Source organism: Petaurus breviceps, unplaced genomic scaffold (genome assembly GCF_028583685.1).
Source record: "Petaurus breviceps papuanus isolate PSGF00001 unplaced genomic scaffold, PetGlider_PUasm1.0 183, whole genome shotgun sequence".
Lineage (NCBI taxonomy): Eukaryota > Metazoa > Chordata > Mammalia > Diprotodontia > Petauridae > Petaurus > Petaurus breviceps.
The window spans coordinates 26,195,717-26,211,814 of NW_027185791.1; the positions used below are offsets into that span (position 1 = coordinate 26,195,717).

At 37.0% G+C, this 16,098-nt stretch overlaps 1 pseudogene; it reads left to right on the forward strand.

Moving 5' to 3' along the window:
* Nucleotides 1-2,968: 2,968 nt before the first annotated feature.
* LOC138160944 (forkhead box protein H1-like) lies at nucleotides 2,969-12,941 on the forward strand (annotated as a pseudogene).
* The last annotated feature ends 3,157 nt before the right edge of the window (nucleotides 12,942-16,098 follow it).

Genomic DNA, 16,098 nt, shown 5'->3' on the forward strand with positions numbered 1-16,098 from the left:
AACATGAAGAGCAACAGTGATAAAACATGTACAACAAATATGATAACAAGTGATGTGATCAGAAAGGCAGATAGAGATGGGGAGAGAGAAAAAAAGAGTAAGAGAGAGAGACAGAGAGAGAGAGAGAGAGACAGAGAAACAGAGACACACACACACACAGAGAGAGAGAGAGAGAGAGAGAGAGAGAGAGAGAGAGAGAGAGAGAGAGAGAGAATACATATTTCAGATAACAGTTCAAAGAATCAAGAAGACGTTAGCAGCAGTCATGTAACATGGTAGATTTTAGTAATGGAAGATGATGCCTGGCATGAACATATGAAGGTACAAAAGAGTAGAATATAAATTTACCTCAGATTAAACACACAAAATTCATGTGACTTTTTAGAAACCTTCATTTTATTAAATTCTGTTTTAAAGAGTAATGTTTCAGGTCTTTCCCTTTTTTTCTAATACCAAACATCAGCTTTGATATCTTGGGAAACACAAGTCATTGCAGAAAACAACCAAGAACAAATTTTGCCAAATCTCTATTAAAATAAATATTTTGCTTCATATTAAATTGAGAATTTGTCTTTTAAATTAAATTGTCACAATTACTCCAAGCCAATGGTAATATAGCATATAGTTCTTCATAGATTTTAATAAGGTAGTGTCAATAGGAAGGAGTCGATCCAGAATCTTCCATTGATTAAAATGGAATAATAAATGTTTTTGTTTCCTCCAAAATGGAGGAAAATACATGAAGAATATATTGCTAAAAACTGATTCATGAGGGATGTGTGTGTGAGTCAAATGTATGTATATTTTTTTTTAATTTAAGAGGAAGCTTGATTAACTTCCAAAATTTCAACAAAAAACCAACAAATATGTCAATATGCTTATTCCTGAAAAAATGACCAAAAACAAACTATACTGGGATTTTTGAATATGAATTGTAAAATTCAACTCTTAAATTCAATTGAATTAATTATACAGTGAAATTAGGAGAAGATAATAGTGTTCACTCATCGTTGTTTAATTATCATCAAGTAAATATTATTTTTTGCCAGTTTTACTGAATAGTATACTTGCTAAGTGATGGGTGTCATTCACCCATAAAACAGAGGTTTCTTTTCTGTTGTATTTCTGTTTCTGTGAATAGAGAAAACAAAAGTCTGTGACCAGAATAATATTAGTTTCCTTGAAAAAAGAAAAATGAGGAACAAGTTAATCCCTTCACATTGTTTCCGGTTTTACTAGATCTTGCTTTAATTTAAAATCAATTCACAGTCTGTTGGAATAAGTAGTGTTCAATTAAATGGGAACAATTAGACAAATGGTGTTTGAAAGTACAGATGTGCCAAACTATCTACTGGTTATAAAGATACATTAGAATAAAAAGCTAAGATTTCTGGATAGCTTTTAATGTTGGGCAGTCTAACAAAAAGAGCCTTTTAAAAGTTTGTGCCGAATGTTATACATACTTGTTTAAGAGACTGTGTAACTGCGTATGATTCAGATTGTTAACTGGTATGTTTCAATAACATATTGCAGTTTTTGTAAGGTAGCGTTTTCCAGGCGTTGAAAAGAATAAGAGAGATAATTTCTTTATTTGAAGACCTTCAGTCTATAAACATCAAATCAGGAATAAAAAAGGGGCATACACATTCACCACATTTGCTACTCTCAAGGATGTCCAATGGAAATTTCAGTTTAAGGAACACAGAAAGATTACCCCCAGATGCTATTGTTTGGAGATGGCAATATTCTAATTGTATCATGCCCACATTCATTACAGAACTTCATAAATGAGGCTTATAATAATTAAAATGAATGCAGTGTAAAGTGTGTGTGTGTATGTGTATGAAATGTGGTGGAATCCAGGAAAATAACTATTCTCTGGACTCATATATCATAGACAAAGACTGAACAAACACTATATAAGTACATACATATAACCTTGTCTATCTATGTCTAATTCTATGCTGTATTATATACTATATGTATTTACTGGGCTCCAGAACAGAATAGTAAAACACACAAGATTTGTCTTTGGGACTGGAAATGGGAAGGAGATAAGTATCTCTGTAGCATATAATATGTGGCAGTCACTGGGCGGAGCTCTTTACAATTATTGCCTCATTTGATCCTCAAAACCACCCTGGGAGGCAGGTGCTGTCTTTATGTTCATTGTACAATTGAGGAAACTGAAGAAAACAAAGGTTAAGTGATTTGTCCAGTCACATAGCTAGTAAGTGTCTGATGTTAAATTTGAATACAAGTCTTCCAGATTCCAACCTTGGAAAATTAGTTAGTAGGATTTGAAAAGGTAGAATCAATAACACATAAAAGATCCCTGGCAAGACAAGTTATTACAAAAAGAAAACAAAAAAGCACAGCTTAATAGAATTATTTATAAACTAAAACAAATTAATGGAGTGGATGGTGAAGAACCAATTGATGAAATAGATTGTGCCTTGGTAAAGGTAACTATGGAGTTATAACTTAGGAAATCAAGTTGAATGGAGTTACTGGTTTTTTTTTTTTAAAGTGGCAATTGATTGTTAAAAGTTTAAATAAGTCCTTAAAATTGATGTGTAAATAACCATAACTCATTTTTTAAACTGGTCAAAAATGACAGCTTATTCTAGAAAGCAGAAATAATCATATAGTGCAATTGAATATTTAGTGTTTCTGTTTTTACCACAGCTGAGATATTATTTCTGGTCCATGTAAAAGGTGCTCTTCCTCTTATGGAGGAAAGTATAGGGACACAAAGAGAGCCTCTTCACACTTCAAATTATTAGGAAGAATGTATTGTCCCTAAAGTAAACAGAATCAAGACTTCAATAAGAACTTTTATTTTAAAGGCTGTAATGTTTATGGGATTTGAAGGTCTTCCATGCCCCTTGAACTTGTGGATGTAGCAGGAAGGGGTGGGGCAAGAGAAAGCAGAAGCCAAACTGGAGTGCAGGCGGTAACTGGAAGAATGGCGGCAGCAGCAACAGCAGCAGCAGTTGTGGTGGTGGTGCGAATTCCTTTTTATGAGCCAGCCAGACTTTCTGCTAAGGACACCTGTTGAGGACTGCCAGGGATGGGAACTGTGAGGGGCTGGAGATGCCTGATCAGTTGCTGTGAGTGAGTAGAGGAGGATCTTTGCCTGAGGTAGCCTGTTCTGTTTTGAAGGCTTGAGAATTTGGGTGTTTACTACATTAACTTTGTGTGCCAACCTCATAACTACTGTGATGGCTTTGACTTTTTGATTTTGGGACTTGGTTTTCTGGTATTTGAATAAATGTTCTAGCTGTATCCCCCATGTAGAGAGCCTGATATATTTTGTGATTAATAACCATATCAGCATATTTATAGTTACTGTAGGCATTGTGAATACTGCATTTTTGATACAAAGATATAATCTGAAGTAAAGGGAGGACTTGTCCCTTTCTCAGAACACAATTTATGGAGTAGATATTTGATGTTTATGAATACTTGACTGTGAGAAGGAAAACTTGGTGTAATAAATCATTGAGCTATTTGTTCAGATATAAATGGCAAGAGTAGTAAAAAGTTGAATTGGATGTATACTCTCATTATATCCAATGAAGACAGATCCAAAAGAATCAGCGAATGAATGGATTCTGTAATTAGCATTATGCATGATGTCCCATAAGTCTTAGATGAGTTTAAAAGCTATTAAGTCTCAATAGTTTAAAACCAAACACTTTATAATTATTGGTATATAATTCATAGATATATAGCTTGCTATTTTCTACATTACCATGAAAAATAGTCATTAATTAAAAGAGAATTTCAGAGGTTTACAGTATTTTTTTCTTTAGAAAGGCAAAATAATATTGTAAAGTTTTCAACGGGTTAGGAAAAAGAAATAAACCTCTCCAGAGGAGGAAAGTAAAAAGAATAAGAATTGCTAAAAGGAGACAGAAGAGAAGAAGAAAGAAAGGTCTTATATTTTAATTATGAGATCATTCTAACATAATGGAAAGAATACTTGATTGAAAAACAAAACAAAAAAGATCAGCAAAGGGTTTGATTCTCAGGTCTCTCCCTTTCTAGGCACTACTTTTAATACATTAGTTGAATCCTTCCTAATATAACAATATGTAATTAGATGATCTCATGGTCCCTTCAAGTTTATTTTTATTTTATTTTTTGGGTGAGATACAAACATTTCCACTTTAGCTATGACTTTCTCAGGAAAAGTTCTCACAGGTGTGGATTTATGAGAATATTCATATTGCAATGACTCCTGCATCTGAAAGAGAAGACTTTTCTGTGCCATTGCTAATAAATAATCCCAATTTTTTTTAGTAGAGAGATAGAAGTGGTTGGACATTTCTTTCTCCAGTTCCTTTTGTGGCTGAGAAAATTTAGGCAAAGATGGTTAAGTGACTTGACTATGATCACACCGCAAGTAAGTGTCTGCGGACAGATTTGAACTCAGAAGGATGAGTCTTCCTAACTATAGGCAGCATTCAGTCCTCTGCACCACCTAGATGCCCAGAGTTAAATACTTAGGATTTTAATAAACAATGCTCCTGAAATTATTTTACTTGTAGAAAAATCCATATTTCACTGGCTCCAGTGTTGGGACGACCTGGAGATCGAATCCCGGGCTCAGACACTCAACTCAGCACCACACCCAGAAATAACTGGCCGTGTAACCTTGAGCAAGTTACTTAACCCTGATTGCTTAGAAAAAAAAATCCATATTTGAAAGAGAAGCATTGTGTTTATTTCATTGTTATCATTGAAATTAATGCATATGGCTAAATTCGAAGGTCCATCAGTGAAAATTCCATTTCTTTTGATGTTTCAAAATGAGAACTCTCTCCTCCCTCCCCCTTTTTCTATACCCTTTTCCCTGCATTTAGGATCTCTTTTTTAGTGCCATTTGGACAAAATATCTAAGAAAATAGCATTCTATAATCTGTAAAATGCTATTTAAATGTTGTTGCTGTTACTGCTATTTGCAATAAAGTTAAAAAAAAATTCTTCTCAATGTTACTTCCAAAAATTATCTCCCAGACAAGAACACAAATTGGGAATCTGTTCTTCCTCTATTATGCAATTCCTTTCAGCTTTAATAAGACATATATGAATTTGCTGATGGAAGAATGGCACCATTCCATTGTTCCTTATTGTATTTTCAGTTTGAAATACCATTTTCTTCAATTTTGTATCCCTCCAACAATATGGAAATGGTGAGTCTTGGTAGACTCTGCTGAATGAAACAGGGTTATTATGAATTCTGCTGAAAGTAATCAGCCTAGGAGATACTCACAATTACACTATCAAGCTTACACTTTCACCTGCAAGATGTCTTTCTAAATTGATTCAAACAGCAATGTTTATAATCTCAGTCTGGGACCCTTAAAACAATCCTCTTACTCCTCCCTTAGTGATTCTCTATCACAATCTCAACAGAGTCTGTCCCTAACCCTTCTTTTACATACTACAACATTATCTCCTAACCCACCTCACTCGGGCAAGGACCTAAACTCATACTTTACTGGAGAAAAAGAGATCATTTACTAGCTTCCTTTTCTTCTCTACATCTTAAAACCCATTGAGAGAAGCCCTCCTTCTCTCTTCCTTTCCTTCAATTTGTGATAAAGAAATGGTCATTTCCTCCCTTTCTCAAGGCTGAAATAGTCAACCTCTTTGCATGCAACCTCCCATCACTTCTGCAACTCTCTCTCTCTCTCTCTCTCTGTCTCTCTGTCTCTCTGTCTCTCTGTCTCTCTCTCTCTCTCTCTCTCTCTCTCTCTCTCTCTCTCTCTCTTATTTGCAGTTTCTATTGGTTGCTTTCCTACAAATATGGTTGTCTCTATCATCGTGACAAAAAAACCACACATTTACTAATCCATACTATTCCTTTAAACGATGATTTTACATCTCCTTTTTCAAAGGATATTTGTGAGTGTGTGCATTTATTTATTTATTCCTTTATAGGGGAAAAATCAAAATAAAAATGTCAATTTATCCCAGGCCTGTCCCTGTCACCTCTTTCCTCAAACTTTTGACTTCTGACTTCATCCCTCAAGTGAACCACTATCCAATTTTACTGTTGAGATTTAGGGGAGCTGGGACCCCACAATAGTGAAAATTTGACCCAAATCTTCTTTCAGCCAAAGAAAAGTAGAGTTTATTAATAATCCACCATATTGGTTAGACTCTTAAATTAATCTGAGCATTTGTGATGCTTGTATTTACAAGCAGGTTAGCTTGAATCAGAGCACCTTCATGGAGACAAGATAGATCTTATATACAGAAAGACTGAAGGAGGGATGTAGGGGTGGCCAAGTTGTCTGGCCTGACTAGAGGAGCAGTCTGGGGATGATCTTGATGGGAGTGGCTAGTAGGCTGAGGTGACTAGAGGTGGAAACTATGGCATTAAGGAAGGGAAGTAGCAATGGTGATCTGGGGATAACAGAAAATGAATGGCTGGCTGGGCTAGGTTAAGGGTAACAGAATGGGCATAGAGACAAAGAAAGGTTTTTAGCCTCAGTTTTACACCAGATCAAGTGGGAAGATATAAGGAGAGTTACAAGGGGTTCCCAGAGCCTGTACCCCACCATTACCAATGATTCCTAATCATGAATATTGTTGGTGCTTTCTTAATTCTCATTTTTTTTAACCTCACTTCTGTCTTTGGCAGCATTGATTCCTCTCTTCTATATATTTTCTCTTCTTTGGGTTTTTTGGATGTGCTCTCCTTACTCTCCTCCTACCTGCCTGACCACTGTTTCTGAATTTTTAATTCACGATCCATACCATGTTCACTCATGGGTATATAGCAAGACTTTGTACAGTGACTCCTTCCTTTTTCTCTCTACATTCTCTCACTTCTTGACCTCTTCAAATACATGGGTGTAATTAACAACTTCTGTGAAAATGACTTTCAAATTATATCAGGCTTGGTGCCCTTTCCTGGCTTCAATCACACATTTTTAGTGATTTATTATATATTTGAAACTGTGTATCCCAAAGGCATCTCAAACTCAACGTCTTCAAAACATAACTAAATATCCTTCCCCCATCCACCTCCAGTCCCAGCTCTCTTTCAAAATCTTATATTTTTGAAGAAGATACCACCATCCATCTGGTCTCTGAACTTTTTAACCTCAGAATTATTCTTGACTTTTTGTTTTTTTCACCCACATAACCAAACTGATGCCAAATTTATTGTTTCTGCACATTAAAAACCTTTCACCTATGTCCCTTTTCCTCCACCCTCAGATGACCCACCCTAGCACAACTTTTAATCATCCTAGACTGTATATTTTAATACCCTCCTAATGGGTCTCTCCGAATCAAAGATCTCTTCTTTCTAATCCATCTTGCATTTGGCTGGCACAAGGATTTGCCTATGGTGAAACTCTAACCATGTCACTCCTCAACTCAATAGCTCCCTATTACCTCTAGGATAAAACATGAACTTCTCTGTTTGGCTCTTAATTTTGTTGTTGTTGTTGCTTTTAATAATCAGGCCCTAATCTACCTTCACAACTTTATTTTATGTTATTCCCATTCTTGTACTCCATCATCTAGTCAAACTGGCCTCCTTACTGTTCCTCATATATGATGTTGCATCTCCAACCAATGCATTACATTGCATATTTCCTGAACAAAATGAACTCCAATTTCACTTCTACCTCTCAGAATCCCTTGATTCTTTGAAAAATCTGCTCAAGTTATCACTTTTCACATTATCCTTTCCTGATACCCCCAACAAATTTAGGTAATATTTGTTTTTCATAAATGTTGTATGTATTAAATCATGCGTGTTCCTTTAGGATAGAGATTGTCTCCTTTTATGTCTCTGTAATCCTGTTATATCACAGTGATTGGTAAATATTATGTTTTTTTTAAATCCATGCTGACTCATGAAATTAATCAAAATATATTTGTCACATTAAAGTTAATTTTTTTTGTTATTTAATCAAAAATTTTGTAGAGATTCTCCAGGATAATGGACAAATTTTAAAAAAAAATTAAGCATTTGACAATTGTTTAATAAGCAGATTTTTTTTCATTACATGCCTCCTGGATAATTTAGATTCTATTCAGAGTCTGTTGTAATAAGTAGCAGTTAATTAAGTAGGAACAATTATACAAATGGTATTCTAATTTAAATAAGTGCCAAACTAACAGATGGTAATGCGCCTGCATTTCTTCTTATATGAAGACTCTTAAATGTCTATGGAATATTAAAATTTCAGGTGAATTTTCTACATAGTGGCTAGTGGTTGGGGGGTAGAGACTAGATATATTAAACAATAAACCTTTATTCACATTATACACAAAGGTCGGTGTATCATGTACATACATTACTACAATAGCAATGCAATGGCATATTTCATGTTTAAGTATCTTTCATAATAGTGGATCATGAATGCCTTAACATTTGGCTTTATGCCAGTGATCCAGAAGTGCTTCAGCATTAGTTCATCACTTTTCAAATCATCAATGTTCTCTCCCTGCCCCCCAGAAAAATTGTCATAATGCTTATGGCAGAAAGAAAGAAGCAAGCAGGATACATCAGCAAGTGTAAACTACTTAGGGAATGCTACATCAAGCTAGTTAAAACCTTTGTGTGACTTTGCCTCTAATCCTACCCAACACATGATGCTGCCAAATGAATGTGGAACAGAATAACAATTTGCAAGAAGTAGTTATTGTAAAATTATACAAAGAATTTTACATTCATGTCACTGTATTAATACATCTTATGATGGCATTTCTATTTTTTCTAATTACACTCATTCCTCTTAGCTTCAGTAACAGCTATTCTTGGATCTTAGCCCAAAATACAATATTTCAACACATCAACAGGAAGTAAAGTACAAGCAAAACAACATACTCTGGATATACAAATATGGTGACCATCATTTTCAATCTTTTTAATCCAAGAAAGTTCAAGTAGGACATATTTGATATTAAAGGCAACATCATTTGCAAATACTTGAAATTTATGCTATTTTTAAAAGAAAAGAATTGGTTTTCATTTTTTATCAAAATAATTAGTATTTGGGAGAAATATAAGATAACAACAACTTAAGGTGAGAACACAAGTTTTTTTAGGTAAAGTCAGATGAGACTTTCAAAGGACAATTAGAACCATTTTTTCATGTTACAGATGAGAAAACTGAGGCCCAAGGAAATTAAATATCTTGCCTAAGGCCACAGAAGTAGTAAGAGTGGCAGTTTTCATACTTAGATCTTCTGACTCTTACTCTTGTATCATTCTTGTGCTCTAACATATTTTTTTATTTTCTCATAAATCAATATATTCTCTGGAAACACCAATATATTTGTGTAAATAATATTCAAAGAGCATCATGAGATTATATCATGAAGATTGAAGCTGAAATAGATTAATATGAACTGTTGTTGTGATGTCAGAAAATTTAAGAAAAAAACATATGTTAATATGTGATTTTCAAGAAACATCAAATTGAATTTCATTATCTTTTTGCTTATTTTGGCATATTTAAGAAAATATTCCCATATATGTCACCTTTACAAAATAAATCTTAGAGAGTCCATAATCAAATATTAAGGAGCATTATCTGACAGCATTTTAAGATGAATTTTATTTTCCTCATTTTTATTTTTAATGAAATCGAGTATCAACAGGAATACTTAAATATACAATGAAGAACAGAAAAGTATCACATATTAAACAGTGAATCTCTAATACATATAATTTATTTGCATCAATTATTTATAAAGTGGAATACAGCAGTACTGACAGTATTTTGTTTGCATTCCCTTCTAAACTTCATTCTGTTTCTTTTTGGAACTTTCAAAATAAATTTTAATGAGACCCTTTATTTTTTTTTCTTTATAAATCACTACTAAAACTTAGTTATATTCCCATTGAACTCTCTCTCAAAATAACAGTGAAAAAATAATTATTCAAAAGAATTTCACACATTGACCATGTTCAAAAATATCTAACTCATTGTGTATCTCTAGCCCATCATCTTTATTTGAAGACATAGGAGATATGCTTAATCAGTAGTTTTCAGGAGTCATGATTTATCATTCCATTGGGCAGATGTTTTATTTTTTAGTTTTTTTCTTTACATTACAGTTATTATATAAATCAATTTGATTGGCGCACTTCACTCTACAACTGAACACACTGATTCCCGTATTTTTTCTGACTTAATATAGTTCCAAATTATTTTCCAAAATAAATGGACCACTTTACAGTTTCATATATAGTGTGGTACTGGGTCCATTATCTGCTCCCCTGATGCAGTTGTCATTTTTTTTTAATTAGCATCTTGTTGAATTTACTTTAATTTGAAATCCATCCTCTGGGTCTCTTTAGTTCATTTTTTCTTATCATTACTGATATAGAGCATTTCTTTTTAATTTGATTCTTGATAACTCATTTATTTTAGAAAATTTCTGTTATTGTTCTTTAATTCTCTTAAGGATTGAGGGAAGAAATATTTTTCTTATGATTTTTATCAATTTATTTTATATATCTTGGCCACCAAACCTTGATCAAAGATATTTATTGCAAAGGTTTCTCATCTGTTCTGCCCAGCAACTGTGGATGTGGGGGGCACATGAGGAAAGAGATAAAAAACAACCAAATGACAGAGTAAACTTTGAGGGTAAAATTAACACTTTTGATTACATAAAACTGAAAAAGTCTAGCAGAAATATGAAAAAAGACAGTCAAAATTAGAAAGAAAACAGCAAATTTATATATATATATAAACATCTCCAAGTTTCTAACTCTCACAAGAAATACAAAGATCACAGGAAAAAGAAAGTGACCATTGGCAGGGCAAGAAGATAGACACATTTCTGTACTGTTGGTAGGGTTGTGGAATGGTTCAACATTCTGGACAGAAATTTGGAATTTTGCCTCACAATATATAAAATTATGTTCACCCTTTGACCCAGGGACTCAACTACTAAGTCGATAACTCCAAAAGACCAAGTAAAGAGTATCACTGATATACACACACATAATGAAAGATATCTTTTTAGCCGGCTAGGTGGCGCAGTGAGTAAAGTGCTGGTCCCAGAGTCAGGAGGACCCGAGTTCGGTTCCAGCCTCAGACACTTAACACCCACCCACACACACACACACACCCACACACACACACACATCCACACACACACACACACAAATAGCTGTGTAACCTTGGGCAAGTTACTTAACCCTAATTGCCCTCAAAAAAGCTATATATATATACATATATATACACACACACACATACATACATATATATACACATATATGTATGTATATATACATATATGTATATATATGTATATTTGTTGTTCTAAACAGTTTTTAAACAAAGGAGTTGCCCTTCAACTGAAAAATAGTTGAACAAATGTAATGGAATGTCATTACCCTATAGAAAATCACAAAGAAAATGCTTTCCGAGAGGTGAGAAAGAATAAGCATTTATACAGCACCTACTACATGCTGTGCCTTATATAATGATATCATTTTATCTTCATGACGACCCTGTGAAGTAGATGTGATTATCCCTGTTTGACAAATATTATTTGCCCAGATAAGTGTTTCTCTTTTATTATTAAATACATTGATTTTGTTTCTGCAAGCCCATTTCAACGTCATGGAATAAATATTTATTAAAAAAAATTATGTTTTATGATAAATTGTTGTCCTTATTTTATTAAGAACCCTCCCTCTAGGCTGCCATACACCCAGGCCCCAATCTCCTGATCCTAGGTCCCAGTTTCCTAGATCAACACCATCTAAGGACTCTATGCCCAGTGCTGGGTCCTTCCTTACTGCTGGGAGGGGCTCAAGCCTTGACAGGCCCTGGCCAGGGCTGGAATCAGAAACGGATCCAGAGCTTCCCCTCCCCCTCCCCCCTGCCCAGGAAGAAAAGGAAGAAGAAATACCTTCAGCATGACTAGCCTACCTACACCTACCTGGCTGTGATAGCCCTGGTGATTCAGACACCCCCCGAAAGGACTGGGCCCCAGAGGCTCAAACTGGCCCCAAACATTCAGCAGGTTCAAGCTCTGTTCTGCTTCTTCAAGGATAAGTATGAAGGATGGAAGGATTCCACAGGCACAACCTCTCCTCCAACCGATGCTTTCACCAGGTGCCCAAGGACCCGGATAAAACAGAGGCCAAGGGCAGTGGACATGAGCCAGATCCCCACTGAGGCCCTTTGGTTGTAAAACTCAGCGGTGATCCCTCGAGGAGGGAGGGGTGGCCAGGGAGAAACCTCTGACAAGGACCTGACCTGCTGTGCTCTCCAGGCTGTTCCTGCTGGCTCCCTAACCCCTACCCAGCCAGCAACTACTTGAGTACTGATTCCTTGCTTGAGAATATTCCAGAAGGGCCCCAGCTCCCACGGTCTTCCCCCCATCCTCTTCCTCCTCTTTTACTTCAGAGCCAGTGTCCTGGCCCTGGGATCCTTCTCCAAGTCACAAGAGATATCTGTGGGGAGCCACAGGACACCTGCTTCTTGCCTGTCCTCTTCCTTCTCTCCCCCATAGAGGGGACTCTGGCCCATCTCTTTCTTGCAGTGTACCCCAACCCAGGCAGGGCTGTTGGGAACCACATAAGGAGGGACAGAGGGTGGTATTTCAGCTCCCTCTTTCTCTCTCATATGAGCAAGTCTCCTGCTCTCTCCTGCCCCTCCCTGTAATTCTTGGTGCCTAGAGCCAGGTGCAGCTATCAGTAGATACCAGGATGCCCCTTTGGGGAGAGTTGCTCACATACATACCCCACATACACCCCAAATGTGATGATGCCCCTAGCACCCCCACCCTGCCCTCAGTGTCTGCCCTCACCAGGCCCTTCCTACTGGAGGCTAGCACCTGAGGCTGCTTGTCCCTGTGGCTCTGTAGGGAACATACCACCTAAAAAGGCCATCTGTGATGTGTTGGTCAGTCACCCCTTAGACCCTGGTATCTCCTAACCTAGAGGGTCTACTCCAGGTGCACTACTCACCTGACAAATGTGTGAAGAAGTGGGAGCAAAATCTCTCTCCCTTTCATTCCTTGTCTTCTTTCCCAAACTGCACCCCAACTTGAGTCCACATAAGGAAAGCAAAGGAGAAAAGCTTTCACCTTGGGGGTTACCCAACATCCTCAGACTCAAGTCCCAGGTCCACAATTACAAACCAGTTCTCCTCCTTGAGAACTGTCCAATGACTTGTTACCCTGTTCCTACTTTTCTAATCAATCAGGATTTAAAACCAGAAGAAGAAAAAAATAACAGATCAAACTGATTCTTTTGAAAATTTTGTTAGAACCACTTCCCTTGTGGAATGATACTTCCATGGCTTCCAGGAGGGAGAGAGACAGTGAGGAAGACACTCACTTTGTAGTTGGATCCTGATTGGAGCCCTGGAGACATTCCATTTGTCATAGAATGTTACAACTGAGAAGGACCTCTGAGATCACAAGACTTTACCTCCCTAATTTTGCAGAGAAACAAAACAAAACAAAAACATGTTCACTGGGGGGAAGGAATGATCCAAAGTCATCCAATGAATTAGAGCCCAAACTGAGACCTCCACCCAATTTTCCTGACAGGACCTAGAATTCTTTCCACTCTCCCCACCCCCCAACATTTCCCTCATATTCTTTCCTATCACATTTTTCCCTGTCGTACATCAAGCCCTGTCTGTTCTCCAGTTTATGCTATCTCTATGCTTAAGGAGGCCAGGATTCTATCTTTGGCCCTTCCCTTGCATTTGGGAAGGGGCGGAACTAGCACCTTTGTTCTGGAGGGCAGGGGAGAGAAAAGGTTGCTTCAGAGTCTCAGGACTTGTCAGGGGTCAGGTCACACAGGGACAGAGATGGTAAAGGCCTCAGATATTAAAAAGAAAAGAATCTCCCTCTAATGATAGCAAAGGAAGATATCTCCTTCCTTTCTTTAATTCTTTTGTATTAATGACCTTCATATTTAGGTCATGCATCCATTTAGAGTTATTGGTGGAATGTGGTATGAGATATTAGTCTAAGCCCAATTTTTGCCACACTATTCTTTTTTCCCCCCAGAATTCCTTTCACACTTGTCACTCACTCTCTGTTTCTTCCACCTTTGATGGTGGTTATCTTATAAGGGATGGATTATGAGGGTACCATATTGTAGAATCTACTTTTCATTAGTCTCAGTCTCTGGCACAAATAGTTTCTAAGGGCTGTGACTAATCCTGTCTAGATTTTGGGCCTTTATCTCAGGCCACTAATGTTGGTCATATGCCTCAGTACTCTCTGATTTTATCTGTCTGGGATACATTAACATGTGCTGGTTTTTGCAGGGGTAGGGGAGGTCAGAGTCACTATTCTGGGAAGGTTCTCTGAAGCTTCAGTATCATCTAGCCTAATGGCCTACCCTGGCAGAAGGATCATTGACCACTTGGACGATGGTCTGTCCCTGTTCACTGCTGAGAACTGGGCTCCCTGAGTCACTCTCTGCTGCTTCCCGCTCTTGCTGGTAGATGAGAACAGTTTGCATTTGACCTTGCACTGTCTGCTTGCACAGGATTCTATATACACATACACACACACACATATACATATGTAGTCTAGGATTTTATAGCTCTCTCTGTCTCTCTCTCTGTCTCTCTCTCTCTCTGTCTCTCTCTCTCTCTCTGTCTCTTTCTCTGTCTCTGTCTCTGTCTCTCTCTCTGTCTCTCTCTCTCTCTCTCTCTCTCTGTCTCTGTCTCTCTTTCTCTCTCTCTCCCTCCCTCTCTTTTTCTCTGCTTCTGTCTCTCTCTGTCACTGTCTCCCTCTCTATCCCTGTCTTTCTTTTGATTTCTCTGTCTTTCTCTATGTCTTTTTTTTCTCTATCTCTCATTGTTCCTCGGGTACATCTTACATTTGTAAGTGATCTGGGCTGTCTAGGTCTTAATAACTCCATCTTGCAAATATTCATTTAATCCAAAGTCTATGATTCTTGAATTATTTCCTTCCTACCATTTTATCTCACTGGTATGGATTAATATGTGTTGATTTTTGTAGGGGTAGGGGAGGTCAGAGTCACTATTCTGGAGAGGTTCCCTGAAGCTTGAGTATTATTTTTGTTAATAGATGCTTTACATGTTCTACTCATTTTTTAGTCTTTTGATGTTTTCTAATACTTTTCATTCTTTCATGAAGTCACTGAGTTCTATTTGTTCTTTTTGTATTTCATGCAGTTCACCACGTGGATGATGTCTTAAGCTTCACATATAGCTATTTACTTCTTTCCATATCAAGAGATGTAATTTCATGTGTTAAAAAAAAAAATTTCTCATGGCCAAGACTTTTTTTTTTTCTTTTTGGTTTTACTTGTATTTACCATTGATTTTGTCTCTTTCTTCTGGGCTTACGTCTTGGTCTTCTCATACAATTTCTTTGCTGTGTTGAGAGTTTTCTTCAGTAAATTTCCATATCCTACCTCAGTGCCTTCATTGGGCTTTTGTGCCAGGCCCTGATTCTACCCCTTCCTTTATGGATGCTATGAGCAAGTCTTCTTTTAGACTGCTTCCTCTATATTTGGATTTTCTTACTGCTGCTGATGAAATTGGTGATGGCATCCTGAGGATCATTTTCTGTCGTATGCACTTCTGCCTTTTGCCTCTGTCTCTTGGTGGCCTAACATAAGAGCTTGACTCTACAGCTACTCTGCCTTCTTCTCCTGTCATAATCCTCAACTAGCATCAGTCTCCATAACTTGCTGCAGACCTACCAGGCACTAGGTGAGTATCATAGATAACCATGGTCTCACCCATCTGAATGACTCTGCATTGTGCTGGTTTAATGGGAATGTAAATTCTTAAGATCTTCCCTACCCTTAGGCTAGAGTACACTTGGAGCCTGGGGTGGGAGGCTTGTTTTTCAGTAGATACTTCTTGATTGGCCAGTGAGTCAATAAGGTTGTTACATTTTCTGAGCCAGGAGAAGGTTATATAAGCCCTGATGTTTTGTTTTGGGGCTCACTTTGAGAAGTGTTCTGTGATTTGATACGGATTATGGGAAGCTGTTGTTGAGAACTCCCCCTCGGCTTTGAAAAACCCAGATGTTGAAACCCAGATGTTCATTTTGTATGGATGTAATGGTTGGAGAGTTTGGAAACTGTCTACT